The sequence below is a fragment of the Poeciliopsis prolifica genome, unplaced genomic scaffold (genome assembly GCF_027474105.1).
Source record: "Poeciliopsis prolifica strain line A6 unplaced genomic scaffold, Auburn_PproV2 SCAFFOLD011, whole genome shotgun sequence".
Taxonomy (NCBI): domain Eukaryota; kingdom Metazoa; phylum Chordata; class Actinopteri; order Cyprinodontiformes; family Poeciliidae; genus Poeciliopsis; species Poeciliopsis prolifica.
The window spans coordinates 1,697,552-1,712,819 of record NW_026562386.1 but is presented as its reverse complement, the minus strand read 5'-3'; the positions used below and the strand labels follow the sequence as shown (position 1 = coordinate 1,712,819).

Genomic DNA, 15,268 nt, shown 5'->3' with positions numbered 1-15,268 from the left:
GATAGTTCCCATCCCCCTATTAACGATCTGATTAGGTGTATTTTTCGCAATTGCTTGTTTCGCTTGAAGGTGTATTTTAATCCCATCTATTACTCCTACTTGTGTGAGACATGACAAATAAACAATTTATGAATAATTGTACATTGCAATAGTGTTGATGATACTCTGCATATTTAATAACTATCTCAAATACAATGGCCTTTAGTATTTTTTGTTTACGGCTCTTACGAGACTGAAGGCAACCAACAGAACTGGTTAAATTAATAGACAAAAGGATCTTTTCCCTTGAGAGAATTGCAGCGTGCTCTTAATTAGCAATGCACTGGATTGCTTAATTAGTCAAAACAGATTTGAGTAATTAATATAAATTTTACTTGTACTTACAAATGACTCTGTGAGATAATTTTTCTAACTCTTGAAATCCTTTTTCTTTGTTTATCTTGTTTTATCCTGTTTACATTCTGTGATTGTTTTGATTGTTCAATCAAAGACAAAGGTTTGACGACAGAAATTATCCAGTTTTTAAACTTAAAGAACTTACAAGAATTTGAATATACAATTCATTATTGTTAGACATTCTTTATTTTATTTTTAACTAAAAAGTAGCAACTGGGCAATTGAGGCAACAAGAGGAATTCATTATGCAAATTGATGGGATTTGCATAATGTCTTATGCCCTGAATATGCAAATGAACCGTATAATTTATGAGTGGCTGCGTCTGCCTCAGTGTTCTCATAACTTACAAAGAGTTTTTTTTTTTTTTTCCACACGTCTCCCCTCTTATACTGGCTGGCATGGCGTGTGCTACACTCACAAACCAGACCTATACTAAACAAGCACACCCACAAAAGGGGTTGCAGGCTGAGTACTGTGACTGACTGGGAAAACTTGTCTGGCAGCTAGATGGGAAAATAAGGAGGTATGGGGAGTATGGGCGAAATGTTTCGAGGGGTACAAATCACACTAGAAATGCACAATAGAAAATGCTAATTCTCTAAAAAGAAAAAGCTTTGCGAAACCAAACAAATGAAGATGCAAAACAAAGGCAGAAGATTACGACTGGGCAGAACAGCTGCAGTTTCTGACTTTTTTATTTATCTTGAAGGACAGTGAATGTTATGTCCTTTCTTTGATGCCCGCTTTGATGTGGATTTTTTTTTCTACTTACGACTGGAGCTGGCAGCTTTTTCCTGTTGTGGAGGATTTCTACATGAGTCAGTTCAATGATGGCAGCTGGCTGGGCGAGAGAAGGAAGCGCAGAAGGAGAGAGAGGCTATGTCTCAAGGCATGTGTGTGGGTTCCAGTCAGTCTCTTCCAGTGCCCTGTGATGCCAACACTCAACCCAGCCAAGACCAGATCAGAGCATGTATCCAGGGAGACGAGAAGCAGACAGTGTTGCATAAACTGTTTGGCCACCCTATTTTCCCAGGAGGATCATGATTGCGGCAATTATTCCGATGCAAATCGTTTGTAATGATTGGTCTGCTTTGCATGCTTAATAGAAAGCAAAAGACAAAGAAATTTCTGCGGCAGTCTTGAAGAAAAGAAGCCAGTGAGGACAGCGCTGGAAAAAGAACCGTCCATTGCAATGAGGACATATTTAAAAAAGAAAATCTGATTCTTTCTCAGGTCGTCAAGCCAGAAAAATTGCAGAAATGTAATATTTTTGTGACTTTCACCACACATCTATGCTCATTGTGATCAGGAAGATGTAAGTTTCAGCATTTCTTAATACTTTGACACTGCCATGCTTATGGTTATGGATCTATGGCAGTGCCAAGAACACTTAATTGTACTCAAAAACAGTCGTACTTGTCTATTTCAATATTGTTTGAAATTGACTCTGTTGCAGCTAATGCCTTTTTGTGAGTTAAAGACAGAGGGACAAAGGAAACATCATTATGTAATTCAGCAACCCTCATTGTGCATACACAGAGATGCGTTTATGAAATGTGTGCTGTTTGTCTTTGCGTAAAACTTTTTCTATGCACTGTTTACTACTCTCAAACTGTTTTTCATCTTAGTGATCTCAGCTCATAACTTTTCTACATTGATTTAAATATTCTGTATGTATTTTTAAATGTAGTCGTTTACAGTCCGTCCCACATAATAGCATTTCTACTAAATCAGTTTTATGTATGTTATTCATGTGACAATTACATTTTATTTCAGCATTTTGCAAATAGTATGTGCCTTACACTGTACTTTTTTGTAAAAGTATAGTGTAAAAAGTATACTCCAGAACTCTAAGTTTGTCATAATGACTTGAGTTCAGGGTTCTGTCATATTAATATGCATACTGATGAAGTTTTCAGACTTTTCTTTGGTAAACATAACAGTTAAACAACTGAATCTGTTTGTATTTTGCTCCTTACAACCAGAATACAATATTTAGTTATTATTATTGGTATGGATTCTTTTATACTTAAAATAACATTAACACTTCAAAATATTTGAGATTCATAGTACTAGTACTAAATGGAAATTGACCTAAGGTTGGCACTAAGGTGCAAGAATACAGACACTTGTTGAATTACTTACTGCCTACCATTTTCAAAAGATAACAGTATGTTATGTTTTTAACATGTACATCATGCTAGAATGTACTTCTCTCATCCAAAAACACACCTACAGTGTTGTCTTGATTTTTTTCATACATATTTGTGAAATCTTTGAAACTCCTGTGGCAACCACTCAGGGGTGCCTAAACGCTTGCTCCTTCAAGGCGTTTCAATTGAAATATTCCGGAGCAACAACATGAACTGATCCCCTCAGGAGAATGCAGTGGGACATATCATGTTCAAATTTGAGTTTAAACAAAACAAAATGAATATCACATAAATTTAAGGTGTGAAAAGGAGCCATGGAAAGGTCTGCAGCCAAGCTTTTGGTTCACATAACACCCCATGACCTGCTCCATAAACCTCTGCCAGACTAGCAACAGCAGCAATTAGCAAACACCTGATGAAACTGGACATCTGCTGAGCTAATCATACAAACCACTTTTCAGTCCAACACTCCTAAGAATTGTTGTAAACAACATAATGGATGAACACTGCTGTGATAAAATTCTGAAGGCAGAGTTTCAAGAAGAGTAGGAGCTTCTTCAAGAGAGAGAGGTCCATTTCAGGATGTCAAATTGTAAAGTCAAATTTCTTTCAAGTTGTATGCAACATTTTTATAACTGAATGTATCATAGTAACTGGATTGTACTATAAAATGGCAAGAATCTTTGTCTTGTCTGATACACAGCCAGGTTCCATGATGGTTCTTGTTTTATTGTGTACTGTTTTAAGTTATTTTAGCATTTATGTTATGTGTGGTATTTTATCTTATGGTGTTTTATTGTCTTTTAAGCTGATTTATGTCATTAAAGCCCCAATCTGGGGACGTGCATTACAAATTAGCCAAGGACATAAATGTAATAGTGTCCAGTATTTGTTTACACGTAACACTTTCCCCCATGCAAATTTCAATAAAAGAAATAATCTTGTCATGTTTGACTGGTATTGCTTTTTCAAAGTTGAACCACTTTGGCAGTAAGCATTTTGTAAAATAGCTAACTTTCCAGCAAACAGTTGATTATCTATTTTATAAAAAAAGTAGATTTTCTAGGTCAGTAATATTTAAGTAGCTTCACTCATTAAAATTTTGTCTCTAAACATTTGAGTTTATGAAACAACAGTATCGTCATAAATGAAAGTGATTCTTAAAAAAAAAAAATGTCAGCAGTTGTAATGAGTGAGGTGACTCCTGTGTCCTGGACAAGCTGAGATCCATGTTAAAGGTTATTTATACTATTACATGAAGGTGTTTTTGAAGCTTCCAAAATGTCTTGGTATTCCAAAACATTCAGAGTTTTTTTCACTGGAGCTAAGGAGCCAAGCCCAACTCCTTAAAAATAACCCCACATCATATTTACATATTGCACAATGCAATCAGACAAGTACCGTTGTCCTGGCAATGGCCAAACCCGACTCATCCATCAGATAGCTAGATGGAGAAGAGTGATTCACCGCTTTAGAGAAATTGGTCTCCACTGCTCTAGAATCCAGTGGCGGCATGCCTTAAACCACTACGTCCAACGCTTTACATTGCACTTGGTGATGTATGGTTTGGATGCAACTGCTCAACCATGGGAACCCATTCCATGAAGCTCTCTGCTCACTGTTTTTGGGCTAATCTGAAGACCATAAGAAATTTGGTGATCTGTAGTGATTGGCACTGCAGAAAGTTTATCATAGTAGGATCTAAAGCATGCATAAATCTTCGTATGTTTTCTTGAATCTGTCTGTATTTGCCTAAATCCTTAGCCTTTTCTTTCGAACCTATTATTTCAAATTTGCCCCTTTTCCAGCTTTAGTGTTCCTCATAATATTGGGTAAAGTGCCACCCAATATTTTCTGAATTTCCACAATTTAAAATTCCATGTTAAAGAAAGATTACATATTTTTTTCACACCAGCACGCACATTTGTGATTAGTCTAATTGTGAAACAATCACAACTCCGAAGAGACTTGGGGCTGTGTTAAACAGTTAACTGCTGCATGCAAAGCATATTAATGTAGTTGTTGCAATCATGCATTATTTAAACTGGTTGAACTGAGAGATTAAGACTCTTGTAGCTCCTCTATAATTTATCTGCATTAAAGCTTCATCAGTTTTGCTAGAATAAACAGTGGGTGCATGATGAGATGTAAGACACAACAGCATGACACTTGTGCATAGCTTTGCTGTCTTTTCATCTTTACAATTTTTAGCCCATGCTTGTTTTGTGTGAATGATAAAAAGAAACTGCATTTTATTTTGTTGATGTTGCAAAAGGCAACTTTCTTAATTTTTTTTCTCAACACCTTGAAAACAATCACAAACCAAAATAATTCGTCAAACCATAGTGTCAATCTTGCTTCTTATTTGCTAAGCTTTATTTTAACCATCTGAGTTTAATTGTAACAAGGTGTGTGGGCTGAAAATATTAAACATTCAGCATAGTTTTTGAAATAAATATGGATAATGAAAGAAAAACCTGAAATAGCTATTTAATACAGTATATCAAAGTGTGTTTGGAGTTAAAGTAGCTCATCTTGTGTAGCTCTAATAAAATATATATTTGGCAAGTCACACCCAGCATTCATCTTTTTATGCACACATAAGAGCATATTTGAATTGGATAATTCAACCCATTTGTTACAGTCTTGGGCTGTTTGGGTTTCACTTATTTTAGGCTAATCTAGTCATATTTAGATGAGATAACTTCAGTTTTCTTTTATCCATTTAGTTGGGGCCTGCCAAAGCAAAATTTAGGAGAGCATTAAAATGCTTTACAGCGCAAGGCACTGCAATGCCTCCATGCAATGCATGGAAGGCAGCTATCGCTACACCTCAAAATAACTGCCGCTTCCTTTCACCATTAATGCGGCTCATACCGCTGCGTGCATTCCCACAAAAAATAAAATAAAATAAATAAAATATATATATATATATATATATATATATATATATATATATATATATATATATATATATATATATATATCAAAACATGTGGCGAGTAACCATGGCGATGTAATTAGCGAAAACGAGCCAAATTCAAATCAAAACAAATTCTAACTGACGCTGTTTTGTGTCAGACTCAAAACAGGGACAGGATTTTGTCTCTCCCTCTGTGTATCACTCACACATGACAGTTTTCAGAGAGGATTAATTATTCCTGGGAGGCTTACTGGGGAAATGATTATTGGTCTTACTTCCGGCACCCACCGGAAGTAGCAGTATTTCATTGTACTTAGTAGGGGGTTTTTTTGCTAGTCGATATTCATGATAGAAGTTACATCTCTCTTTTCGGTTATAATACAATATTTAGTTAAACTTGTTTACGGACACACCGTCTGCTATCAGAGAGCTGCTCAGGACAGATTGTCTTAATTGTGAGTTTAATCACGGGGAGAGACAGGAACACGATCCGTTAAGTTTTGTAACGGAACGATCGTTAATTAGCACCGCTGCTAGCTCTCTGAAGAACTGACAGTAATAAAGAGAAAAGCAGGGAAGCTGGTCAGAGATCGGAGCTGAAGGTTTGTGTTGACAACATAAAACACCAGAACTACTTAATATTAGCTTGGTGTGATGTGAATTGTATTTTTTGTTTGAATTTAGAAAATAAGAAAGTTTACAATCTTGAGTCTTTATCAATATGATTGGGCCAGCAAAATCTATTTATAAGACAATATCAAATATCTGGGATTGTTTAGTCAATTGCAACCAGTTGTGGAGTGACTGCAACCTCATCATGACCTCACGATCTGGCGTAAGGTCACAATGCCTCTTCGTAGAGATCCCTGGCCTTCCTTTTTTGTTATTCTTCTTTTTATTTTTTTTTTCATCTATGCTCGAGAAAGCTCCTGCTACTCGTACCCACTTCCCCCTCTTTTTCTGCTCTGATCAGGAGAACCTCAGTGATGGTGAGATGAAGCTTCATCGCTACCAAACCTTGGCAGGCTCTCAATGCCTTTGCAGTCTTAATGGCTTGGCAGGCATTCTTATCTTTCCCTACTGCAGGTTCATTTGAATTTTGGGGAAAAGAAGTCTCTAATCCTTCTCTGTGGCAGGTCATCCTCTCTGATGGAGGTTACCAGAGACATGTCTTCTTCATCTCACCTGTCCAGACAATCACCTCATCATGCTCTTCCTTTGTAAACTTTCCAAATAGCTACTTTCACTCTGTCTGAGTCTTTCCAAGTTTGACATACATTTATGTCAAAGATGTAGCAAATTTTACCTCTAACTTCTTAGCATTGGAGCCTTGAAATGTGTAATCATTTGTACTCTCACTGCTATTTTCAGAGGAGCAACTTTCTCTTGGTGTTCTTATTTAGTAAAATTGTGTGTCACTGTTTTGTGTGGTTGGCAAGTGGATGCATTTCAGGACACTGTTTTTTACTTTATAAATTTCTTCTTTAGTTTATTCCTAAACCAACTCCAGCATGTTATCATGAGAGTTTCTTGGTATTTAACACCAAACAACTTCATTTACTCTCTTTTCGTAAAATTTATTCACATCTGACTGGAAACTTCTGTCTGGTCATCAGTTCCACACATTTCTTGCCAGTATTTCCTCCTGTAGCCCTCAGTGCACCTCTTCTGCCTGCAGTCTTGTGTGCAGCGTGCTCTGGTGGCAAAAGGTGCTCGTTAAAGTCCATAACTTATCTCACGTTTGAAGCTAATGGGAAGAATACTGGCTGCAGTAAAAAATAAATTACATTTTTCCCCCTCTCTCTTCCTGCCCTTCTAACCTGTCGCGTAATATAGAAGCGTTGAGTGTATGCATTACAGATCCTAAGCATCAGAATTTATCTGTGCTGCACAACGCTGACTGATGCATTTGGAAATAATGTACTAGAGCTGGGCATTACAAGAACCCTGCTAACTAATGGACAGCTCTTGCCTGTGGCTTGCGATGTATATCATTCAGCTGGACAAGCTCATCAACTCCAACAGTTCTTTGCAGGGTTTCCTGGACAGACCAATGACTCAGACCTTTTATGAAAGCCCCCTGGACAAAAAAAAAAACCTCCTCTATGACTGATTATTTCTGTCGCCATCAGTACATATTTTTCGCCCTTGTTTTTGAAAAATTGGGCTTAAAATTTTATCCATTCATTGTACAGCCATATAAGCAAAACTCTTGGAGAATAGTAGTGTAAACAAAATCTTTATTTACATCAGATCTAAACTTCCATGCAGAACGTTTTGATGTTTAATTGTTTTAGATTGCTCAATAAATGCCGTTTAGATTTTAGTTCTCACCTACCCTGGTAAAATCGAGCCCATTGTCCTTCGCTATTTGCTTTGTACAGAGGATGTGGGTGCTTGGATATTGAGAAAAACTTCCTAATGACGTGGGCTCTGTTGAAGTTTTAAATTTTGCCCTACTGCTAACGTTTGTCTGTAATGTAAATAATGCACCAGTTTGTCCCTAAGAAACTTGCCTGTGCTGTAAACAACCATCCTCCATGGCGAAAAGAGAAGATCCAATCCGAACAAGGCGGCTGTTAATTCAATATTAGGAAGGGTGACCAATACGAACTGAATGACTTTGTTCACTTCCTCTGCTACCATTCCTAAAACCATAGGAGGATTAAAAACAGTGCAGAAATTTCAGCAAACAATTTCCTTCTGTTTGCTGACTGACTCATTCAAAAATTTACCTCGGAGAATTTGAGTGTTGTAAGCAAGCTGAGAAAATCAGTCTACTGCTTACCAATCAGAAAGCGTGAGCATTTATCAAAGCAAATGTTGCAAAGCACTTTGTTTCTTTCAATCTATTTGATTAGGATTTTTTAAATCTCTCTTGATTTAAACAGCCAGTCCATCACAGGGTAAAACATCCAGAGACCGGGAATGAGTCCATGAGTTTCTTGTTGCTAGATGACAGAGCATCCAACTGTTTTTATTCAGTATCCTTAAGTTTTATGCTAAATATCTAAACCTCCAAATAAGTTAGAAAAATTCAACGGCTTTCACCTAGTTTTATACTTTTTTGAGAAGTATATTAAAGAAGGAACAAGCATGATTTCTTGTTTTAAAACCGTGATGCAGCACAGATAGTTATGTGAACAATATTCTACTTTGTTCACATGGTTTCAATGGTCATCTGGAGGAGACATGCTGTCTGGGAGGGGATTGAGCATGTTCAATCGCTGCCCCTAAACTTCGGAAAGAGTCGACTTTGAAAATCAGATGGCCAGAGTCATTCCCTTTTTTAAAAATCTTTTCTTAAATCTAATTTTTCCTCTTAGGCTTTTGACTTAGCTTGAGGTGTTGGCTTTAATGTTTTAATGTCTTGTTTGTTTTGGTGTACATCACTTTGACCAGTTGTGTTTTTTAAATTGCTTTATAAGTAAAACTGTATTGTTTTGAAAGAAAATCATTGTTCTATAGAGAAAAGACTGATGCACTAGTTGAAACTTAACATGAACACATACCCCTTTGATGTATAAATTATTAATGTACCAAGAGCAGTGGAGGAGTATAAGTAATTTGTTATCAAACTTTAAGATTCATATCGACAAAATCACCACTAGAGAGGGGTAGTGTAATCATTTAGGGAAGAAAAAGATAAATCTGACACCCTAAAATCATTTTTTAAGCACAATGTTAAGAATAATGCCAAATGTATTGAAAGTTGTATAACCCATTTAAAAATGGTGGCTGAGATGCAAGTATCTGGAAACTGTGGGTATATTAGCCACTGCACATCGCGAATGTCATGATGTGTACTGCTTGTTAACGGACCCAAATGCAGACAAGCAGAAGCAGCTTGCACTTTAGGAATATTTTATAAAAATGATGAACAAAAAACCTACAAAAATCTCAGGGAGTTAGGGTAGAACACAAACCATAATTCCAAGCGGGGAAAAAAACACCAGCAAGGAACCACGTGGCTCCTCCCCTCCTTGGAATTATGGTAACGAAAGACCAGCAAGGAGTGAGAGAAGAGATGCTTAAGTACTCGGAGACTAAATGCTGAACAAAAGACCTGGGCTGAGGGGCTAATGGTTTGCAGGTCTAAGAGGAGAGAGCAGAAAGCAAGAGACTAGTAAATGGATCTAACACTGAAGAATAATTACACTTAAACATAATAAAACTAGATACAAAAAAACATAACTAGAAACACTAAGAAGGATTGAACTATAGTGAAACAGAAGTAAGACTGCTCTAATCAAATAAGGGGACGAAGAAACACGGAATCATTAAACATCAAAAACAGCTCAGGATCCTAACAGCTAAGTTATACAAGCTTCATTTTAGTGGGATTTTTTAAAAATTAGGTTTTGAAGAAAGTACGTTATAAATTAAGTCCAGGAGAATCTCAATAGTCTTAAAGCCTTCACAGATTTAGTTTGCCAAATAGCAGTTGTAGAGCACATTTTATTAGCACCAATGCAAGGAAATACTTTTGCATTACAATTCACATTGTTGTAACAAAAATATATTAGATGAAATATATTTTTATTTTTCTATTTGGAACTTTTTCAACCATTCGCATTCAGAATTTTTATCAATAGTAATGAGTAAATTTTTAAACCTGGTTCACTGGACTTTAGTAGATATATCATTTATTTTCTTTCTACATTTCCATGGCTCTTGTGCATTTGTTTGTGTTATTTGTGTGTATGTTTTAATAGCTGCACCAGACAGTTTCTGCCATTCTCCAAAGTCATGTAAACTACAAGGGATAGGTCATATGAATTCCATCCGCACAGAGGTCAGAGATACAGAAAATGAATAGCGATGAGAATCCCCCAGCAGGCCGCAGGAGAGACAGACTAATAAGAGCATAGCAGAAGAGTAAAAGGGGGCCCCCGGGAACAAGAATAAAGGTTTTCAGTACATTTTTAAAAGAAAATGGTCTGAAAATATAATGATGCCTGCATCAGTAATCAGGAAAGGAATTTGTTCTAGGATATGAAATAGGATTGAAATTCCCTAGTTGTGTTAAAGAATGGGGTTTGTAGGTGGAGGGTTAGGTTATGAGGGGTGAGTGGGGATATAGTGGAATGAAAAATGTGAAGAGGAAACCTGGTGGACTGTTAAGTGGGGGTGGGCTTCTCCTTTTTTGGAGGTGTAGAGTACAAGGGAGATAGGAACAAATTGATTTTCTGGCTTTAGCATATTTTTCATTGTTTTACTTTGCAACGTTTATTAATGTCAAACCGACTTTTAAAAAATACGCAATTTTATAGTTCAAAATTAGTATTGAACACCTTGATTAATACTTTTAAGGATGATGTTTTCTGCATCTTTCATAATGGCAGAGTTTTTAAATTAAACTGCCTCAATTTGTTTCTAATGGATGTTTAACAATTATAAGCATGAATGGAGTGTCAGAAGAAATAGTTGGATATTTTTGACTTCATTATTTAAGACAGTAGATAAAGACCCTTAACATATTTGTTAATGAATCAAAGTAACAATACTTAAGATAATGCAAGACTTTCTTTGGGCTCTTAAAGAGGAAGCATCTCTTATCATAAAGGCTTTATATGTAATTATTTTGGAAGTCTTGTATATCTAAGCATTTTTCCCAACCTTTTTGGAGATCTGTGCACTTCTCCCCAAATTGAAGCCCTACCCTAGCAGACCCAATGCATGCTAATAGTTTGGTGTATTTATATGAATATATGTCATAGATTGATCATTTCAGCTGCTTGTTGAGATGCTTTTAGGTTGCTGCCTAAGCACCTGCATATTGCATCCTCTCTGCCAAAGCATTACAGTAATTAAAGCACTGCTTGTCCTTTGTGATGACGTTTTTATCCATCTCAGTGTATGCAGACCACATGCCATAAATAAACTACCACTGCTGCCACTGGGGTTCTCTGAGCCTTTCCCTACTCTCAAGCATTTAGCCACCTCTGCATATAACCACCACAATCTATGGAGATTTGGTGAAAGCTCAAAACAGTTAAATGTTTTACTCTATCATTTGCATTGAGAGCACAGTATTTTCTTGATGCAGCCTTGAGCACTCCAAGATCCTGCAGAGGTCATCTTATTGTGGTAGATTTTTTTTTTAAACTATACTTTGTGCCTCTATGTAACCTTGTGACGTACAGGCATGACAGCAACACAAAATGTACTTGCTAATTTTTTACTAATAGCAATTTTGAAAGACCAGCAACTAGTTTCGTGTGTCACATAGCTGCCAAAGTTCCTGCCAACGATGCAGTGCCATGTCGGATTGTATTTCTTGTCAAACTCCTTTTTAACATAGGCAACGATATCCTTCTCTAGGATGCTGGAGAACATACAAACTCAAAGCAGATAGATTCCAGTCAAGGATTCGAAAACAGGACTTTATTGCTGCAAAAACGTTCAGATTATTGAGATTTAAGAAATGTAATAATCGTTAATATGAAAAAATCTTCATATAAATGCTTCTGTTCAAAACATTGCCAGCATACATTTTATAACTTGAACATTTTCTTAGAAACACAAAACAATTAGTGTATGCAATTTTACTTGATGCCTTGAAACATGCTGTTGTAATTTGGCCTTCCAGTACACATTTCCTATTTCCCGAGAAAAAGAGGTCAATACCACAAATTAAAATCTCTAATCACTGGAATTATAAAAAATGTTCTCAAGTAATTATCTTCTACTTCATGGGTACACACAACTTAAAATTAATTTATGCTTCAGCCTAATAGTATACTTGTCTGGATTTTTTAAATAAAAAAACAAACAGCCTCCATGTCACCATGATTTGGCTTGTTGGAAGTGAAAAAATGCAAAAATTATTTGTTTTGGAACTCAAATTGGAGGACAACAGACAGATGTCATCTAACAGCCTGCTGTCAAAAGGTTGATTGTGTCAGTACCAGAATAGAAATGCTTCATAGCTGGCCCAATTTGATATAATTGACGTTGTCTGGTTGTTTACTGAAGTGCACATTTGCAGTGTACATTCATCATGGTTCCTCGAGGTGATATATTTTATTACTTCTTTTATGTCATTTTACTGTGTTACTATCATTTATATTCTACCTATTTCCACTGGCAGTCCCTCAACTGGACTCATAAACCCATCCCCTAAAAGTGCTTTTTCCTTTTGGTAATGGCTACCAATAATATGTTTCAATTTCAGAGGAGTGAATTATCCCAATTGCAGAATTGCTATCCGTGTATTTATTTTTGCTGCACCAGTTTGAGTCTGGGTTCCCAATGGATGTCCTCTTTGAGTTTCTGCTTTGATGTGAATAATGACTGAGCCTCATCAATACCCACATGAACCCTGTCAAAACCTTTTGATGTTTCCTGTGTGAATTTCCAGGTAGTAAGGAGTCATTATCATTTAGATTTCTTTCACTATGAAAGTACTGACCTCTAGCAATTACTCTGAAGTGTTTGGTTAAAAGAGAAACTACTCGAAGTGGTGATGACTGAAGGTTTGGTGACCTTGGAGGAAGATTAGTCTCATTGGTATAAAGTTCAAAATTGCTCACACTGAACATTGTGAAAGGTTGGGTTCTCTTAGTATGAATTTGAAAACTTGATTTTCCATTTATGAAATTTGTAAAGATTTTTGAGAGTCTAGAGTTGAACTTGGATGCATTCAACTACTGCTAAGTTTTAAATCAAGTCAGCTTGACTTGTATCAGGCTTGTGTCAAGAGATCACCTGTTCTTCTTAAAACTGCTTTTTGTGGGCCATTTTCAAGAAACAATTTGTAATGTACTGCAGAACTCGGTTGATTTTAGGAGTCTTGGTTAAAGAGTTGTTTTAGTCCTAAAAGTCATCTGAGATAAGTTTGGTCAGTGTAGGGACTGAAATCCCTTTAAGATCACATAATAGAAGTATTTGTAGTGTAGTTTGCTAACTTTCCAAGATAATGAAAGAAATGTTGGGCTTCTATTAAATAAACTTCTAATTTCAAGAAGCTCATTAAAAATTCAGGCATTAGACTGTTCTTCGGTGATTCAGAATCAAACATCTTCCTCCAACTTATTCAAATTAATTATACTCAGAACTCTGCTCCAATCTTTTCTTTTTATTTATTCTCAAGGGATCTGCATAATTTCTCTTAAGCTCTACTTAATTTTTTTTCCTGCGTGTGGTTCATTTAGTAAGGCTGGTGTTGCTGCTTTGTCACAGTGGATGGATCAAAGAACCGTCTTAATGCTGAGGTTTAGGAAATCTCGAACACCCAGTAAAGGCAGTATGCTGGGTCTGCTGTGGGTAGGAGGTCAGAAATAATGAGCATTGTATAATTGCCCTTTAAAGACGCAAAACTCTTCAAATGTGGACATTATTCAGTCGGAGTGCAGCTTTACTAAGACAACCTCAGGGAAGCCAGAGATTAAGAGAAGCCCAGGTATACATGAAGGCAGGTCACAGTGTTTCACAAGTCAACACTGAACAAATAAAGAGTGCGTGGAAGGCCTTGACAGAGGTGGGCGTTGACTTTAGTTAGAAAAAGGAAACAGTCTTGAGGATACTTGGAAAGGCTGCACTTTGAAAAAGACCTTTGCTTTACAACAAATTGAATAACAATTTCACAATGCATTGATTGTGAAATGTTTACTTCCTCTGTTGAATGTTTCTTTGTTTGTTTTTACTCTATTAACCATTTTCTGTATTTTTTTTATGTCTCATTGAAACCCATGTCTAAGGATGCCAGACTGTTGTAAGTTGTGACCCATGGTGCTGAAAGCCTGGCCTTTGTAGTTGTTAGAGGGGGCCCTGCGTTCAAACGGTACCCTGCAGTGTTCACACAACCTCATCTCTCTCCATGCAATGCCCCAGGCCATAGGCTTCAGACAACCCCTGCCTTGTTACACTCACTTCATCCGATTCTCCTTTGAACCATTTCCCTTTGTTTTTTTTTTTTCCATAACTATTAAATTCACACCATTTTTGACAATTTAAACAAGTGTTCAAGGATAAACATGTTTCAGTTTTTATGGAGCTTACTGCCAACTTCAAGTTAGGTAATAACTATTGATAAGTACCTAAAGAATGCCTAATTCCCAAACTGAAATATCCTTTTGAAACCCATAGAATAAGCTAAAAAGTATATTTGTAGTTGCTTAATTGTGATTTTAAAAATGTCAATGAGTTAATTACCAAATCAAAACAGAAATCAAATATGCCTCTTACACATAGTTGATTTCTATTTTGTCTTGCATACAAGAGGGATATACCCCTGTGGCCTAGGCCTTATCTGCCTAAAGTATGGTAAATTTGACATGAACAACTGTGAACTACGCTTTAAGTTTGAGATTTGTTCAGTCCAGGTGGCATATAATGGTCTTTATGAATTTTTAATACACAAGTTACAAAAAAAGCCTACAGGTTTATGATATGTAATGTTTAAGATACTATTATGATAATGTAGTTTATGAATGGCTGGTTGTTACGTATGTTTCTAATTGTATGTGCAGCATGACTGCCACTCTCTGTCCTGCACACAGGTTTGCGTTGACTGAACTGAAAGAGAAACAGGGCGAGGTGCCCAAGAAGCTCATCAAACTTGGTTGTATCCACTAGGGCTGCGGGAAATTTAAAAAAAATTGTCATAAAAAATGTAGGCTATCAGTGTGCTTGACTATGAAATCCCAACCGTGTTCACAGAGTCAGCACGGCTCACCGAATATGCACCATAGCCTTGAGCACAGGTGTCAAACTCCAGTCCTGGAGGACCACTGCCCTGCAACTTTTAGATGTGCCTCTGCTGCACCACACCTTAATAGACTAATTAGGTCA

General features: G+C 36.6%; 1 protein-coding gene across 9 annotated transcripts in view; it reads left to right on the top strand.

The window, feature by feature from the left end:
• The window catches only part of LOC129364001 (uncharacterized), a 112,614-nt gene that overhangs the window by 27,790 nt on the left and 69,556 nt on the right, over nt 1-15,268 (top strand). For 6 of the 9 annotated variants that reach the window (XR_008606389.1, XR_008606388.1, XR_008606390.1 and 3 more), the window contains exon 1: nt 5,886-6,075. The exons of the other annotated variants lie outside the window; for them this stretch is intronic. The gene's annotated coding sequence lies outside the window, so the exon portion shown is untranslated. Of the gene's footprint in view, nt 1-5,885; nt 6,076-15,268 lie in introns of those variants that run through there. 9 annotated transcript variants of the gene reach the window in all.